Here is a 17,793-nt window from a genome sequence, read left to right as displayed (position 1 = left end):
AAACCTAAAGGAGAAATATCAAACACACTATATACACAAAGACCAAATTTCAATTATTATCAAAATTGAAAGTGAAGTTTTGAAATGCATACATGGAGGACTGTCTACCGGCTCAGAACTTGTATTTTCCACCCAGACATTGCAACCTATTCACCATAGTTGCTTTTGTTTGTAGATACTGCTCTGGGATCTCCCTGTATGCCTGTCTATAATGCAAGAGAGCTATTTAAAACATACCGGCCGCAGGCTACTTGCTGTCTCACGCACAATGAAAACTTAACATTAAAAAAAAAAAAGTGAAGTACTAAAAGTTTCTCACAGCTGCCAATCAGATTCAAGCCTGCCTTAGAAGCCTAAATCCAGGAAGCAGAGAATATGAAGAGACACTGTACAAATTTTCGGGACATTTGCTCCTGGGGGACATAAGAGGATCTCTATGAAAGCTGACTGCAGAGAATTATACCACACTCACGTTAAGGTAAAATGAATAGACGCCTGGCTTTAGTAGATGTGTTACTTGAATTGCATTCTTTTTAAATGCTATTATTGCCTGTAATTATTCTTTTTTTTTTTTTTTTTTTTAATCAAGTGATTGCAAAGAATTTTGTACATAAAGAGCAAACAATGGCAATCGGTTCCACTTACAGTATACAGATAAATAGATGTAATACTAAGTATAGCATTCCAGTACAATTCAGATTCAATCAACCAGTGGACAATCATCATATAAACCACAAGGTGTTACATTTATCAAAGGCAGATATCTTTGGATGGATGTTAACTCGATAACATATGGTATATTTGTGCATTTTGTATGAAAAGCCTCAGTATAATCTTAATGAGATATCAAGGTAATGCAGAAAAGGTGAAGCCAATGTTACTTAAGGCTAGCCACGGAGTTTTTGAATTTTTTGGGGGCATCCCCTATGCTGGTCAAAGTTTCCCTTTCAAGAATGTTATTACCTGCATGTTTCCATTGCAGGAATGATGGAGAGGTGGGAGACAACCATTTTTAAGCTACTTGTTTATGTGTTAAAAAGATTAGGCATATCACCAATTTGGGTTAATAAGCCTTATGGGATGACAAGAGTGCAGTTTTAGGATCCACAGGCAAGGAGATAGAACATAATGTATTGATTGTATGAAAAATGGGTGACCAATACCTAAATAATTTGGGGCATCTCCAAATCATGTGAGTGCCAGTTTCGCCAATACATCTCGGACAGTTAGGGGATGTTGCCCAACCCCATGAGTATAGTTTTTGTATGATAGGTTCTATGAAATATGAACAACTGTGTGAGCTTTTGGGGAGATGGAGAACCCATAGGGACAGCTTCCATCCTGTAATTGCTCTTTGTTCTCTGTCTCAGCTAATTTGCAAACACACCACAGAGTACTGACACACTGAGACAGGTGTTACATCGTGCAAGGACTCATTCACACTAGACGCACCCCGGTGAACAGGGCTCATAGAAAACAGTTGTTTTATGTGCCCTTCTGGTGACTGGCATTAATCAGGAAAAAATATTGCCAGCCACCGCACATAGTATGGGCCCTAGGAGTGAGCACATTAAAACAAGATTAAACCCAAATGCAAACTTTTATTATATTTCAGCTTACCAATTCTTATATTTAATTGCTGCATTAGTTTCATTTTTTAGGCTTTCTTTCTTCTGGTTTTCTGTGGTGATCCATCAAGTCAGTCTGTTGTATTTCAAAAAAAAAAAGGCTCTCTAATGCCTCGTACACACGCAACGATTATCGGCCGACCGATCGTCCGACTTTTGTCCAAGTTGTGTTTTGTTGGTTGGAATGTGCCTAGACTGCACACGAATTTTCTCGGCCAACAAAATTCTACTTCAGAAGTGATGTCATGTGTTGGTTTGTTTTCTTTGTGTTTTTTCTTCACTGAGCATGCCCAGTCTTGCTCATCAGATTTTTCCCTGTCGAAATCTCTACTGACTGAATGAAAATCGGCCGTTATGTTGACGGCCAACAAAAATTTTATAGCCTGCACACCAGATTTTTTTTCGGCCAAAAAGTCGGAGTTGGTTGTCGGAAGCATCATACTAACAAGCCGAAAATCGGAAGATCGGACGTTGGCCGAAAATTCCCTGCCAATTTTCGATGCGTGTGTACGGGGCTTTACAGTTACAGGGATCAGAAAAACCATTTAACACTTCCATACAGAGCAGTTACACCCCCTTCCTGCCCAGACCAATTTTCAGCTTTCGGCGCTCTCACACTTTGAATGATAATTACTCAGTCATGCAACGCTGTACCCAATCACATTTTTTATCATTTTTTTCACATAAATAGAGCTTTTTTTTGGTAGTATTTAATCACCACTGGGTTTTTTTATTTTTTTGCGATATAAGTGAAAAAATACCGGAAATTTTGAAAAAAACACATTTTGTTTTAGTTTCTATTACAAAATTTTGCAAATAAGTAATTTCTTTTCATAAATTTGGGCCAAAATTTATACTTCTATATATCTTTGGTAAAAATAACCCAAATTAGTGGTTGTTATTTAGTCTGTGTGAAAGTTATAGGGTCTACAAGCTATGGTGCCAATCATTGAAAATTGATCACACCGGATGTACCGACGACCTATCTAATTTCTTGAGGCCCTGAAATGTCAGGACAGTACAAATACCCCCCAAATGACCCCTTTTTGGAAAGCAGACATTCCAGTGTATTTAATAAGAGGCATGGTGAGTTTTTTGAAGTTGTAATTTTTTCCCACAATTCTTGGGAAAATGAAGAAATATATATATATATATATATTTTTTACACAAAATTGTCATAATTACAAGTTATTTCTCACACACAGTATATGCATACTTGCAATTACACCCCAAAATACATTCTGCTACTCCTCCTGAGTATGGCAATGCCACATGTGTGAGACTTTTACACAGCCTGGCCACATACAGACACCCAACATGCAAGGAGCACCGTCAGGTGTTCTAGGAGCATAAATTACGCATATAATTTCCTAACGACCTATCACACTTTTGAAGGCCCTGGAACACCAGGACAATGCAATTACCCACAAAATGACCCCATTTTGGAAAGCAAACACCCCAATGTATATTCTGTGAGGCATAATGAGTCTTTTGAACATGTAATTTTTTTCCACCAGTTTTTGGAAAATGTGGAAAGAAAATGAAAACGCATTTTTTTTTATACAAAGTTGTCAATTTATAGGATATTTCTAACACATAGCATGTACATAGCAAAAATGAAAGCCCAAAATACATTCTGCTACTCCTTAATATGGCAATACCACATATGTGGGACTTTGTCACAACATAACCACATACAGAGGCCCAACATGCAAGGAGCACCGTCAGGTGTTCTAGGAGCATAAATTACACATATAATTTCATTACAACCAATCACAATTTTGAAGGCCCTGGAACCCCAGGACAATGGAAACCCCCACAAAATGACCCCATTTTGGAAAGCAAACACCCCAACACATAATCTAGGAGGCATGGGCTTCAGATAGGTACTCAGGTACACTGATCGGCTTCAGAAAGGTACTTGGGTACTCTTATGAGCTTCAGAGAGGTACTTGGGTATTCTGATGGGCTAGAGACAGGTACTCGGGTAATCTGATGGGGTGCTGATAGGTACTCGGGCACTCTGGGCTGGAGACAGATACTCGGGTACTCTGATGACAGGTACTCGGGTACTCTGATGACAGGTACTCGGGTACTCTGATGACAGGTACTCTGATGACAGGTACTCCGGTACTCCGATGACAGGTACTCAAAGTACTCGAGTACCTGTCATCAGAGTACCCGAGTACCTGTCTCCAGCCCATTAGAGTACCTGAGTACCTGTCACAAGCCCATCAGAGTACCCGAGTACCTGTCATCAGAGAACCTGATGGGCTGGTGACAGGTACTTGGGTACTCCGATGACAGGTACTCGGGTACTCCGATGACAGGTACTCGGGTACTCAGATGACAGGTACTCAGGTACTCTGATGGGCTGGTGACAGGTACTCTGGTACTCTGATTACATGTACCCGAGTACCTGCCATCAGAGTACCCAAGTACCTGTCACCAGCCCATCAGAGTACCCGAGTACCTGTCACCAGCCCATCAGAGTACCCGAGTACCTGTCAGAGTACCTGATGGGCAGATGACAGATACTCGGGTACTCTGATGGGCTGGTGACAGGTACTCGGGTACTCTGATGGGCTAGTGACAGGTACTTTGATGGGGTAGTGACAGGTCCTCTTTATTGGGGGGGGGCAATCAGTGTGTTTTTGGGTGCACCCCCCTTGGGGCGTGCATTGAGGAGAGAACGAGCGGCTCGCGCTGAACCCGCTCATGTGATCGGGTATGATTGACACAGACGATCACGTGGTAAACAGCCAATTTCATTGGCTGTTTACCTTGATCGGGGATGGGCTCAGTCCGAGGGACAAGCCTCATTCCTGATCGCCACGCGCAGTAGCGGCGAGAGCGGGCCGCCATCATATGACGTCGGCCCAAATCGCGGAGTACTTCCTGCCGCCGTCATTTTTCAATAACGCAGTATGGAAGCGGTTAAAGTATTATCGGAAGTTTGGCTTCAATGTGTATTTAAATATACTAGTTTATCTAACACTCCCCTCTGCTTAGACTGACAATGCTGCTGTCCAAAGACGCCCCTGTGCTCATTCATCCAGAGTGGGGGCGCTCTAATATAGGTGGTGTGTTACTAGCCAGATCATCAGGTGAAAACAGAGGGGAAAAAGCCTAAGAAAAGAAAAGAAATACAACAACCACAGCTAAGTATTGGTATTCTGCAATATATTATACATTTTCGGTTTTGGGTTTAATACTGCTTTGACTTACAAAGCACCACCTGTAATTGACACTGAGTATTGAGCTGTTGAAGTCAAGATTGCAATATAAACTTACAGGGCATATTTATAAAGCAGTGAAAGTGGCTTTCACCAAACATTCACTGGTAGATCAGTCTGCATTATTTAAAATACATGCTGCAGGAAGATTCACACTGGATAGAGAGACAACCCGGTTCCTATTTTATTATCAAGCAATAGCTACATAAGTCAGTTTTAAGGCAGGGCAATGCAAAAGGTTCTCTTGATATCTTATCTCCCCAGCAGCACATAGTCATCTTTCCTTTGCTCCTCTGCAGCTCAGGAGGAGAAAAATATTTATAATTTCGGGTATGTAGGAGCATGTGACTCCCTCTCCTAATATGACAGCATTGGTGATTTGCCCAAAAGCTATCACAAGATGGTGCGAAAGATTACTAAACCCTGTGTGAGCTTGGGCTTGTGATACAGAGTTTACACAGGGCTTCCATTTTCACCTCTGACTGGTAAACAGAGTGCAGGGGAGCAAAGAAAAGGTATGTGCTGCTGGAAAGGGAGACTATACTTACCTCTGCTTCAGTGACGCAATGTCCACAAGCTTCCTTTGTGGCACTAAGGTCTTTCCCCAGATTCTTCTGGCTGGGATGATGTAACTACCAGGAATATGTGCAGGAGGATGTACATAAAAGTTTGCAGAACCACAGTTCTGCCTATTTTGCGGACTTTACTGGCAATGTATTGAGAGCAAAATGATAAAAAATTGTAAACTTTTATTCACACAATTTAAAAAGACAACAATGTAGTCTCTAGTAATCGGTGCATAGAGTAATGTCCAAGGCAAGTGTACATAAACATACATCACAAATAATACAATATAAAAACAACATACAACAGGACATAAAAAGACCTAAGACAGAGAGCATCCTCTCCTGTGGGGGAAATAGGGTGATCCTAAACACCCCACAATGTGCAGTGGGGTAAAAAAGATTGCAGTGGTAGAAGATATTACAGCCAGTAGGTATGCCGAGGATGTACACTGAGCTGCACATGCACATTTCAGTGTAGAGCAGCCATTCTCAACCAGGGTTCTGTGGAACCCTAAGATTCCCTCAGATGTGGCTAAGAGTTCCTTAAGCTGTGGCTAAGAGGTCCTTGAACTGTGGCTAAGAGGTCCTTGAACTGTGGCTAAGAGGTCCTTGAGCTATGGCTAAGAGATCCTTGAGCTGTGGCTAAGAGTTCCTTGAACTGTGGCTAACTGACCTCCCATGTGATGGTGCCTGCATAGTTCCAGCTACAAAACCCCTTGGCAGAGCCAGAGCCAGAGCCATGACTGTAAATAGAGCATTCTTCCCACTGACCACCACCAATGGAAGGAGCATTTTCCCAAAGTCCATCAATGAACTAATTTTAGCAGGGGTTCCCTGAGACCTAAAAATGATTGCAAGTGTTTCTTTGGGGTAAAGGCGTTGATAAATGTTGATGTAGAACAAACTTGCGAACGGGCAGTTTAGAAAGTTTTATTGCCAAAAATACGTCTTATGTCTCTTCTGCAATAAAACAGATTGAAATTGAAGCTCCACACCAATGGCAAGAGGTCCAGATACAACTTAATTCCATTAAAGGTTGGGGGCACAGTTCAAAAGATCTGCCAGCTCAGAAGTTGTTTCTTTAACCACTTCTGGACCTGAAAGTTTTACCCCCTAATGACCAGGCCATTTTTTGCGATACAGCACTGCGTTATTTTAACTGACAATTGCGTGGTCACGCGAAGCTGTACACAAATAGAGTTGATGTCCTTTTTTTCCTACAAATGGAGCTTTCTTTTGTGGGTATTTGATCACCTCTGCAATTTTTATTTTTTGTGCTATAAACAAAAAAAAGAGTGACAATTCTGAAAAAAAAAAAAAAAATATATATATATATTTTACTTTCTACTATAAAACATTAGCAATAAAAAAAAATTTAAAAATCTAATTTTTTCCTAATTTTCGGCAAATATGTATTCTGCTACATATTTTTGGTAAAAGTGTATATTGATTGGTTTGCACAAAAGTTATTGTGTCTATAAACTAGGGGAAAGATTTATGTCATTTTTATTTTTTTTTACCAGTGATGGCGGCGATCAGTGATTTTTTAGCGGGACTGCAACATTGCAGCAGACAGATCGGACACCTAACTGACAATTGTGACACTTTAGGATGGACCAGTGACATTACCACAGGAATCAGTGCTAAAAATTTGCACTATTACTGTACTAATGAGACTGGCAGGATAGGGGCTAACACCAGGGGCGATCAAAGGCTTAAATGTGTCCCTAGGGGATGCTTTCTAACTGTGTGGGGGATGGGCTTGCTTGCATGAACACAGAGACCTGTGTTCCTAAATAGGAGGAACACAGGATCCCTGTGTTCATTACTTATAGAATAGCGGTCTGCCATGTTTGCATCGGCAGACCGCCGCTCTGTCTCCACGGGGAGCGATCGCGGGTGCCCGGTGGACATCTTGGCCACCGGACCCACTGATTGGCTCCCTGTGACAGAACAGGACACCCCGACTGGGTATCTCTGCCAAGAAGCTGCTTCCTAAGCTCTGGAACACGAGATCCCTGAATCTGGCTATAGTTACCCCAAGAACTCAAGAGTACAAGTTTTGGAGTCAAACCAGAATTAACTGTTTATTGAACCAACTTACAGATGTTTATACCCTTGAGAAGTATGTCAGTGGCCAGTCAAATTTTCACCCAAAACCTCACACAATAGTTAGATAATGAGGTAGGGCTGACCATGATATCATTAACATGCCAATTAACTGAGAACTTAAATCAGCCTAGGCGGAATGCACAGAATGCTAGCAGGCAAACAATAGATGACACAATTAACCACCTGAACAATCAGCGATCTCATTATAGGTTAGACCCACCGGCATCGAGCTCCCAAAGAACAATAGACATTATTAAAGTGTAAACACATCCCCACAGTAGATAACAGGTTGTTGTGTGAAAGACAGGTGGCTTGAGTTGATGAGATTACCAATAAGGATTGCTCCACACAGACAGTGGCCAAGAGTCTAGCCTGCAGTCCTCTCCCAAAACCCTTCTAAGTCTGTGACACTCCCCCTCTGGCCAATCAGCAACGTGCGCGCGCCACCCACTAGTTGTTTCCGCAAAACGCTATGCAGGTACGTTGTTTCGCGGGACAGAGCCGACCTGCCGCCGTGTAAGTACGGCGGTTGGTCGGCAAGTGTTTAAAACGTAAGTTCTGTAACAGGATGAGTAATCGACCAAATGATCAGACGGAGCAGCTGTAACTTGCAGTTTGCTGAATAAATGCAAAGTTAGAATCAATAATGCAAAACAGGTTCAGGATGGCAAAGAGTATGCATACATTGAAGAAAAAAACAAAACAGGTTATGAAAGCTGCACAAACATAGACTCTTTACAGCAAAGCCTCTGTAATTCAATCAGGATAACACAGAGATGCAAAGTATAGTCTCTATAAAACTCTGTAACAACAGAGAGTCAACCTAAGACACACTACTTCAGTAAAATGATATGAACACAGTTACTTGTCATTTTACTCATAGAGTGTTGCTCTCAGTGAAGTCCGGGGGAGCTCTGGTAACTCAGGCAAATAGTTGGAGCGATCTAAGGATACAGGCCCACCCTATTGAAACTGCAGTACTCTGGTGGCCATTAGTGAGATGCTCGCCACAGTATTTTGTCTTCCTGAGCCCACATCCCTGATGCCGGTTCTAAAAGTAGAGGACCTCCCCCCTGGCTGCTGAGGGATGCAGAGAAACATCTTCCATGGTCATATCCAGGAACTGAGGGAGTTGTGGGAAAAGCAGTTATAAAGGCCTGCTACTGCATGCATCTTATAGTATGGTAAGTAAATGTGCAGTTCTCTACAGATCAGCTTCAAAGTGAACCTGTTGCTTTTCTGTACATAGGAATGGGTTCACTTGAAGTTTTTTGTGTTTTGACATCAGATGGAAATCATCTAGCTTATAATTAGAGTGTCTGGAATAGCAAGTACACTGTATCCTTAGCTGGCTGGTCACTGAATGTGTGAGGAACTGGACCACCTGCTGGTGGCACTGTGGTTCCCTGATCTAAAGGGTGCTGTACTGATGTCCATTAGCGGACGTCTCCTAGTAGCCAGTAGATCTTAGCAATTAGTTCCCACCTCATGCTGGCTGCTGCAAAGATATTTAGCCCCTCCTCTAATATTTCACACTGCCTCCGTGTTTTGTCTGTGTGCCCCATGTGCTTTGCTAATTGTAACCTGTGATATGTTGCTGGTCCGGTTCCAGATCCGGTTCCTGATCCTGTGTACCTTCTCGCTGTTTTGGCTCATCTCTCGCTCCTCAGCCTGATCTTTCGTTGTCCTGTTTATCCTGCCATCTGTACATAGTTTTTTTTTTTTAATCAGGTAATGTTTATTGTAACCATAAAGTGCTTAATATATATCTCCATTCATTATTTGTGCAGAAACATAATATTTAAATCACAATACATACTTTTAAAAAATAAAAATGCAATCAGTGCAAAAAATGTGCGTGAACAATAAGTCCTTTAAAGTGCTGGTTATCTTATTCTTCCAGTGGCAGTATGTTCCAACAAGTGCCGTTGTGCTCGCCTCCTTATGTGCCCTTAGTCCCCGTTCACATTAGGTCGCTCCGACTTAGGGGGCGACCTGTGAAGTCGCGTACAGCGCGACTTCGGTGCGACTTGCACGGACTTCGCATAATGGAAGTCAATGCAAGTCGCCTCCAGGTCGCCCGAAGTAGTACAGGACCCTTTTTCTAAGTCGGAGCGACTTGTGTCGCTCCTATTAGAACGGCTCCTGTACTAAACTATGGGAGCGACGGTGCACGACTTGTCAGGCTGACCAAGTCGCCTGACAAGTCGTACCAGTGTGAATGGACACTAACCCACGACTAGTGATGATTTAAACGCCTGTGTATCAAAATAATCCTCCGGGGGCAAAAAATGTTTTTTTCTTTCTTTTGTGACTCCGGCAGGTAGATCAAAGAACCTGATATGAGTGGGAGATAAAATCAGGAGAAATCCATAATGTAATTCTGTTTTTATTGTTAATAAAAACATATAAAAGCCAATTGCGCACATACAAAACTTTTCTCTTGCATGTAAGCATGTAACGGCACCGCTCTGGAATTCAAAGTCGCGGTTTACATTCCAAAGAGCGGACATGACATAACCAGAAGTATCCACCTGCTTAACCACTTCTGGACCGGAAGATTTTCCCCCTTAATGACCAGGCCATATTTTGCGATTCGGCACTGGGTTATTTTAACGGACAATTGTGCGATCGTGCAACGCTATACCCAAAAAAAATTGATGTCCTTTTTTTCCCACAAATAGAGCTTTCTTTTGGTGGTATCTGATCACCTTTTTTATTTTATGCGCTATAAACAAAAAAAGAGCGACAATTCTGAAAAAAATAAAAACAATATGTTTCACATTCTGCTATATAACATTCCCCAAAAAAATTTAAAAATCTAAATTTTTTTAACATTTTAGGCCAATTTGTTTTCTGCTACATATTTTTGGTAAAAAAAATCGCAATAAACGTATTTTGATTGATTATCGCGTCTACTAACTACAGGAAATGCCATTTTTATTGTTTTGTTTTCTTTACTAGTAATGGCGGCGATCTGCGATTTTTTGCGGGACTGCGACATTGTGGCGGACAGATCGGACCCCTGACTGACATTTTTGACACTTTTGGGGGGAACCAGCGACATTACTACAGTAATCAGCGCTAAAAATATGCACTATTACTGTAATAATGACACTGGCAGGGAAGGGGTTAACACAGTAAGTGATCAAGGGGTTAAATGTGTACCTAGGGATGTGTTTCTAACTGTATGGGGGCGGGGCTTGTGAAATGATCACAGAGACCTGTGTTCCTATATAGAAGGATCACAGATGCTCTGTGATCATTCCAGAGAAAACAGTTAGCTGTGTTTACAACAGCTGACCGTTCTTCTCTCTCAGCAGAGATCGATCGCGGGTGTCAGATGGCATTCGGAGCCGCCTGCCCCGTGCATCAGATTCACCACTGATGAGTGGGGCAGGAGCGCGCTGCCGGCAGCGTGCGCTCCCCCCTAGCTGCAGAAGCGCGATCAATGTATACCTACTTGGGTTTGCGCAGGATGGCCGCCCTGCCGCAGTATAACTGCGGCTTGCGGGCGGTCGTGCAGTGGTTAATGTATTTCGCTCCACCCAGGAGGTGTTCTCAGAAGCTTGGGGATTCTGGTATCTGATTCTATATTTATATGGCTAGCACCTCCTATACCCATCACTACTTCCTCCTTCACCTATTACACCCATACTTACTCCTTCCTGTTTGCTCAATTATTTTCCTCCCATCTGCAGTTACTTCCTGCCCACACTGCGTGACTACATTGTATGGATTTTATTTTGTGACACTGTTAGTTTTTTCTATGACTCTATCTTTTTATCTTTTTCCCACTTTGTATGTAAACTGTTTCAGAGCGGCATCACACATCTCCACATTCACATTATTAGAGTCATAAATTCATTTACATAATAAATGTGCAAAAATATAAACAACAATGAAAATAATAATAAAATAATAATAATATAAATTAAAAATAAAATTATGTTTTGAATTATATTTAAAAATTATTCATCATCATTTTTTTGTAAACAAATGTCGATATGTTACTACCAGTTTTTTTTTTTAAATAACAATAAAAACATATTTGTACTTATGAATATGCATGTGAGTCTTAGAACTTTTCCCTGTAAAAATATATAAAACCTCCCCTTGTTTATCCAATGTTCTATACTACTTTTAGATGCTCATAGATGTTTTATTTCATATTTCTTATTATGAATTTTGGTTTCTATTCCCTAATAATAGTGTATGAAACAATTTATATATTTCAACACTTAGACCCACAGGCGTCATAGTGTTGAGCCTGTGCATCCAAAATGTTTCATTTTGTGAAATGGCCTGTTTTTTTATGAACCCCCCGCCAATGATCATCAATCTATTGCACACATTTTCAGGTCTTTTGGATCTTTATTGTAATGTTTCCTAAAATGTTCTGACACGCTAAACCTTTTTTAATATTGTTTATGTGTTCTCTTAATATGACTCTCAATTCTCGGGTAGTTCTACCCACATACTGTAACCCGCACTTATATTCTAATAGATAGATGACGGGCGTGGTACAGCACATGATACATTTTTTATATACAGTGCATTGCAAAAGTATTCAGCCCCCTTGAACTTTGCGACCTTTTGCCACATTTCAGGCTTCAAACATAAAGATATCAAACTGTAATTTTTTGTGAAGAATCAACAACAAGAGGAACACAATCATGAAGTGGAACGAAATTTATTGGATATTTCAAACTTTGTTAACAAATAAAAACCTGAAAAATTGGGCAAGCAAAATTATTCAGCCTCTTTACTTTCAGTGCAGCAAACTCTCTCCAGAAGTTCAGTGAGGACCTCTGAATGATCCAATGTTGACCTAAATGACTAATGATGATAAATAGAATCCACCTGTGTGTAATCAAGTCTCCGTATAAATGCACCTGCACTGTGATAGTCTCAGAGGTCAATTTAAAGCGCAGAGAGCATCATGAAGAACAAGGAACAAACCAGGCAGGTCAGAGATACTGTTGTGGAGAAGTTTAAAGCCGGATTTGGATAAAAAAAGATTTCCCAAGCTTTAAACATCCCAAGGAGCACTGTGCAAGTGATAATATTAAAATGGAAGGAGTATCAGACCACTGAAAATCTATGAAGACCTGGCCGTCCCTCTAAACTTTCAGCTCCTACAAGGAGAAGACTGATCAGAGATGCAGCCAAGAGGCCCATGATCACTCTGGATGAACTGCAGAGATCTACAGCTGAGGTGGGAGACTCTGTCCATAGGACAACAATCAGTCGTATACTGCACAAATCTGGCCTTTATGGAAGAGTGGCAAGAAGAAAGCCATTTCTTAAAGATATCCATAAAGAGTGTTGTTTAAAGTTTGCCACAAGCCACCCGGGAGACACACCAAACATGTGGAAGAAGGTGCTCTGGTCAGATGAAACCAAAATCGAACTTTTTGGCAACAATGCAAAACGTTATGTTTGGCGTAAAAGCAACACAGCTCATCACCCTGAACACACCATCCCCACTGTCAAACATGGTGGTGGCAGCATCATGGTTTGGGCCTGCTTTTCTTCAGCAGGGACAGGGAAGATGGTTAAAATTGATGGGAAGATGGATGGAGCCAAATACAGGACCATTCTGGAAGATGATGGAGTCTGCAAAAGACCTGAGACTGGGACGGAGATTTGTCTTCCAACAAGACAATGATCCAAAACATAAAGCAAAATCTACAATGGAATGGTTCACAAATAAACATATCAAGGTGTTAGAATGGCCAAGTCAAAGTCCAGACCTGAATCCAATCGAGAATCTGTGGAAAGAACTGAAAACTGCTTTTCACAAACGCTCTCCATCCAACCTCACTGAGCTCGAGGTGTTTTGCAAGGAGGAATGGGCAAAAATTTCAGTCTCTCGATGTGCAAAACTAATAGAGACATACCCCAAGCGACTTACAGCTGTAATCGCAGCAAAAGGTGGCGCTACAAAGTATTAACTTAAGGGGGCTGAATAATTTTGCACGCCCAATTTTTCAGTTTTTTATTTGTTAACAAAGTTTGAAATATCCAATAAATTTCGTTCCACTTCATGATTGTGCCCCACTTGTTGTTGATTCTTTACAAAAAATTACAGTTTTATATCTTTATGTTTGAAGCCTGAAATGTGGCAAAAGGTTGAAAATTTCAATGGGGCCGAATACTTTCGCAAGGCACTGTATATAGCATCTCTACATTGTGTTAGCCGATGTTTTTAAAAGCTTATTCTATCTGTTTGTATTGTATATTACATTCTGTATTAAATGCTATGCTATAATCCTTTGGTTGTTTTTGTTTGGGTTGTAACAATTGTTCTCTGTTCATGTTTTGTGCTTTATTTTTTTCTAATTTCTGTGCCTTATATCCTTTCTCTATGAATCGATTTATAAACGGATCTGCTTGGGATTCAAAATCACTTTGTCTTGCACAATTCCTTTTTATTCTGATTAGCTGGCTTTTAGGTATAGCTTCCAACCACCTAGGGTGGTGGCCACTTCCTACCAGAATGTACCCATTTCAGGCAGTTTTTTTTTTTTTTTATGGGTTTTTGTACCCAGTTTTTCCTCCCAATGGAATATTTCCAAATCTAGGTATTGTACCTTATCTTTATCATAGTTAGCAGTAAAAGATAAGTTATATTTATTTTGATTTAGTTCCTCCAAAAAATTCTTTAAATTGTTTTCTGATCCCTCTCAAATTATAAAACTATCATCAATATATCTGTAATATTATAATAATTAAATTCTGGTCTGTTTCTTTCATATACCTCTTAATTTTCCCACCTGCTCATAAAAATATTAGCTATCGCAGGGGCATATTTTTCTCCCATTGCCACGCCCCTTATCTGGGCAAAAAAACTGTTTGTCATGCCAAAAGAAATTTCCTCCCATGGCTAGTTTAAGTTTTTGGATCATAAATTCTTTTAGTTTTCTCTTTAATTGGGTTTTGTTATTGAGGGCCCATTCTATACCCTGAAGTGCATCCTGTTGGTCTATATTAGTATATAGTGAGTTAACTATGCAATTTTCACTTATTGGAATATTTTTTATTGTATTAATAAGATCTCTACTGTCTTTGATGTATGATGGGTAGCTTTGTGCTATCAGCTGTAGAAAATTGTCCAAATACTCCCCTATCCTAGAAAATATAGAATTCATTCTACTAATAATAAGTCTCCCTGGTGAGTTCTTTTCTTTTTTATGTACTTTGGGGACCTGAATATTATAGGAATTTTTGGGACCTCAGGTATCAAATGGCGTACCTCTTTTTTATTTATTATTCCTTCTTCTGTGATTTTTCACTAATTTGGTTAATTTGGCTTTCAGTTTATTGGTGGGGTTTCATTTTAATTTTTCATATGTGTCTGAAAATAGTCGATTAAGTTCCTTTATGTAGTCCTCTTTGTTGAGGACCACAATCCCTCCTCTTTCCTCTTTTATCTGCTGGCCTTATAATTATATTCTTCTTTTTTCCAGTTGTTCTATTCCTTTCCTAATTTTTCTATCCCATTTTATTGGTTTTACATCTATGGCTTCTATTTCTTTTCCCATCATCATTTTAAAACCTCTAAACAATGGCTATTATTATTTTTAGGGTAAAATGTCGATTGGTTTCTAAGACCACTGTGTACAAACTCTGTTTCGTCCTGGTTGTTAATGTAATCTTTTTCCGTGAAATGTTTTTCAATAATAATTTCTCTCATAAATTTTTCAAGATCTGTATATGTTTTAAATGTATTTAAATTTTGCTGTGGGGCATTTTTAGGACCTAGTTGTAATACTTTTTGGTCCTCTTCCATAAATATTGTGTTGCTAAGATTGTAAATACCTAAGCCTTTGTTACCCTTTTTCTTTTTTCTCTGCCCTCCTCTGCACCCTCTGCATTTCCCCTTGTATCTTCCCGTGTTTGGTTCTGGTAATAGTTTGGACCCTGAGGTCTCCAATGATTGTTCGGGCCTTGTGGTGGTCCCAAAAATCCTCCTCTTCCCCTTGGTTTGTTGTATCCCCTCCATATCCTCTCTGTTGAAAATAAGCCTGATAATTGTTAGGTGGCCCATGGCATGGTTGAAGTGTAGAGTAGTGTTTATTACGTTTTTTAGCATAGTTTACAAAAAAAAAAGAATAAACATTAAGATAAAACATACAAATATAGCAGCCTGTACATAGTTTAAGTATGTTTGCTTAGTTGTACTCAGTTCCACTGATTAAGTACACTTGTGCAGTGCTACCACTGCAGGGGCTGCTAAATTTTAGTGTTTCTCCCCCCAATCAACATAGAGGCTACCAGCCACCCAAGCAACAGTCAATTCACATTGCCTCCACTAAACAGTCTAGGGGTTGTCTTCTTCTTGATTTATTGCTGGCAAAACTTTAAACAGGATGGGGATTGGGACATGGGTTACACTCAGCAGTAAGTCGAGAACAGAGGAGAGTCTTTCTAGCAGAAGCAGTAGTGGCTAATAGTTAACAGTGCAAGGCCCCACAGCTGAAGAACATGGGGCAAGTCTTTGGGCATCTGGTTACCCTGTACCAGTGCGCAACTATCAGTCCAAGGGATCAATCTAAGGTTACTGCTCACTTATCCCCAGGACAGCTGCCTCTTTCCAGCTTCCTCAGGACACAACCCAGTGAGTGAGATGGTGCCTCTCATGATCATATCTCTTGTGCTGTGGGTCTGCAGTCAGCTCTGAGCAAAGTCCATTTGAGCATTTGATCCTGGCACCTCTAATGACTCCTAGAGCAGCTGTTCAGTCCATGGACTGCCTGGCAGCAGAAGCATCTGCACCCCTGGAACCCTCTTGGGGAGATGGAACCCTGCTCTCCAGTGTCTTAAACTATTCACTTTCCAGCCCCCTACTGAACACTTCCCCTCCAGGGATTGGCTGGAACCCAATAAATATTCAGGCTGGAAAATTTTAATCTCCTGTCCTAATCCCTGGACGCTTCCTCTAGAGGCAGGGGGAAGCAAATAAACTCCCAGCCTGTGAAACCCTAAACAGGCCCAAAGTGTTACACTTTTATATAGGTTTACGGTATAGGTTGAAGAAGGGAATTACAGTTGCCAGCGAAGTCCGTCAGTTAAAAATGGGGGTCTGTAAAAATTCTGCTTTATGGCAAGACAGTGAGATCAGTTGCTGGATCTTTATGTAATATAGGTTCCTGACTGTGACTTTCAAGGAGAGGACAAGGAAAGGGGTCAAAGCAATTGATGAGAATTTGAGAAATGGATTCATCTGTCATTCTGCTGTGTATGTGTGCATTGTTGATCACTAACAGGTGCTGGGAAGGCTGTAATAAAGTGGTTTTAAAAGCAATTTTTTTCCCCACAAAATAAAAAAGAAATTATACTTACCTGCTTTGTGCAACAATATTGCACAGAGCAGTCACTTACCTCCTCTTTAGTGGTCCCCTCCCGATGCTGTCTGCACCTTCCACTTTTCAGTGCCCCCTCAGCAAGCTGTGTGCTAAGGGGGCGCTTATGCAGAAGCTCTCCCAAGCAAGGCTGTCTGTGTCTAAACATTTCCGACAAAATCAATAAAAAAAAAATTCTTTACATATTTATTCAAAATACAAAGGGATAAAAGGGCTGTCACAATTAGTATGTAAAAAAAAAAGCATATAATGCATCACATGATCTGGTAGGTGGGTCATACGATCTGATTGGGGGATCGACGTGTTTCGCTCAAAACCCCTGAGCTTCCTCAGGATCCAATTGTATATGCGTACAGAAAAGCCCTTAGCATAGTTTATTCAACCAATATCATAGAGAGGTAATAAAATCTTGGATTTTAGAATGAAATTGGCTGTATGATATAGAGATATAAAAAAAAAAAAATAAGGAAGAATAAACCTCCACAAAAGTAGGGAGAAAACAATCTATTTATTGCCTAACAAAGGACGTGATATAAAAGGAAAGGCCACCCAGACAGGGGCCCCTAATCCAAGTTATACCAAACAGTAAGATCCAACATACAAAAGTACCCATATACGAGACCAGCAACCATGAAATACAGTGATATGGCGATCGTCCCAAAGGAACACATAATAATCTTTATACTTTCCTTTGGGACGATTGCCAGGTCACCTCCAGTAGTGCACACTTGCTTGTCTTAGGCCCCTTTCACACTTGTACTCCATGATTTCCAATGAGAACCGTTGATATCTGTGTGACTTCAAGTCCCTGCACTGCTTTGGTCCGACTTTGATGCGTTTTGGGGTCCATAGACCTCAAGATTACACAGGCATTGCTTCAAGT

At 40.6% G+C, this 17,793-nt stretch overlaps 1 protein-coding gene across 2 annotated transcripts in view; it reads left to right on the top strand.

Annotated features, from left to right (window-relative positions):
- The first annotated feature begins 352 nt into the window (after positions 1-352).
- The window catches only part of GAD1 (glutamate decarboxylase 1), a 178,203-nt gene continuing 160,762 nt past the window's right edge, over positions 353-17,793 (top strand). Inside the window, exon 1 of one of the 2 annotated variants that reach the window (XM_082261329.1) lies at positions 353-478. The gene's annotated coding sequence lies outside the window, so the exon portion shown is untranslated. The remainder of the gene's footprint in view (positions 479-17,793) is intronic. The other variant, XM_082261327.1, reaches the window with a different exon arrangement.

Source organism: Pelophylax lessonae (assembly GCF_965119305.1).
Source record: "Pelophylax lessonae genome assembly, chromosome: 6".
NCBI lineage: Eukaryota > Metazoa > Chordata > Amphibia > Anura > Ranidae > Pelophylax > Pelophylax lessonae.
This window is presented reverse-complemented; position numbering and strand designations above follow the sequence as displayed.